This window comes from Triticum dicoccoides, chromosome 4A (genome assembly GCF_002162155.2).
Source record: "Triticum dicoccoides isolate Atlit2015 ecotype Zavitan chromosome 4A, WEW_v2.0, whole genome shotgun sequence".
NCBI classification, from domain to species: Eukaryota; Viridiplantae; Streptophyta; class Magnoliopsida; order Poales; family Poaceae; genus Triticum; species Triticum dicoccoides.
Window position 1 is genome coordinate 743,446,842 of NC_041386.1, and position 864 is coordinate 743,447,705.

An 864-nucleotide genomic window follows, 5' to 3' on the forward strand; every position below is an offset into this window, starting at 1 on the left:
TAGCAGCAGCGCGGGTTTTAGGCCTATCAGTAGCGCTCCACAGCTAAACCTTAGCAATAGCGCGCCTAGATCCACGCTACTACTAAATTGACTTAGTAGTAGCGGTTCTTCAGAACCGTGCTACTGGTAATTAGTAGTAGCGCTTCTCCTTTCCCGCGCTACTACTATTATTTAGTATTTTTTTTATTTCATGTTGTATTCATACACCTTTACACAAGTTTTCATACAACAGGAATTTAGAGATTGTTTTTACATCATAATGAGTTATTACATTGCGGGGTGAAAGAACCGTCGACTAGTTTCAAGTGGATGTCCATCCACTAGAAACTAATCCATGGTTCTTTCACCCAATGATATAATAATATCATCATCATCATCATCATATCATTAACAACTTATCATCATAATACATCATTGTCATATAACACCTCCTCAAGATCATCGTTTTCATCAATGACATCACATAGCAAATTGGTCACTAGTCGTAATCACAAGTACTCCTCATTATCAACTCTAACACATTACCACATAATAAACATATTATACCTCATAGGACCTACTACATTCGATTAAGACCTACTACATTTTCTAAGGTAAAATAGCAAAAAACAAGATAGCCCCTGACTCTCCATTATGGAGAATGGAGATTAGCCTGTCTCCAATTCTTGCCTTTCGCTGAATGTTACTTCCAAGAACCTCCTTGCGAATGTCCATACATTTCTTCCATTCTTTGATGATCATGTGTTCACCGGTTTTAGAAATCCGATATGCACAGGTGAGCTCCCTAGATTTACCTGGCAGTATGTTCAGAACTGAGAGGCGACCATTCAGAGACATCAGATGAGGCACACAATCCATCGGGAG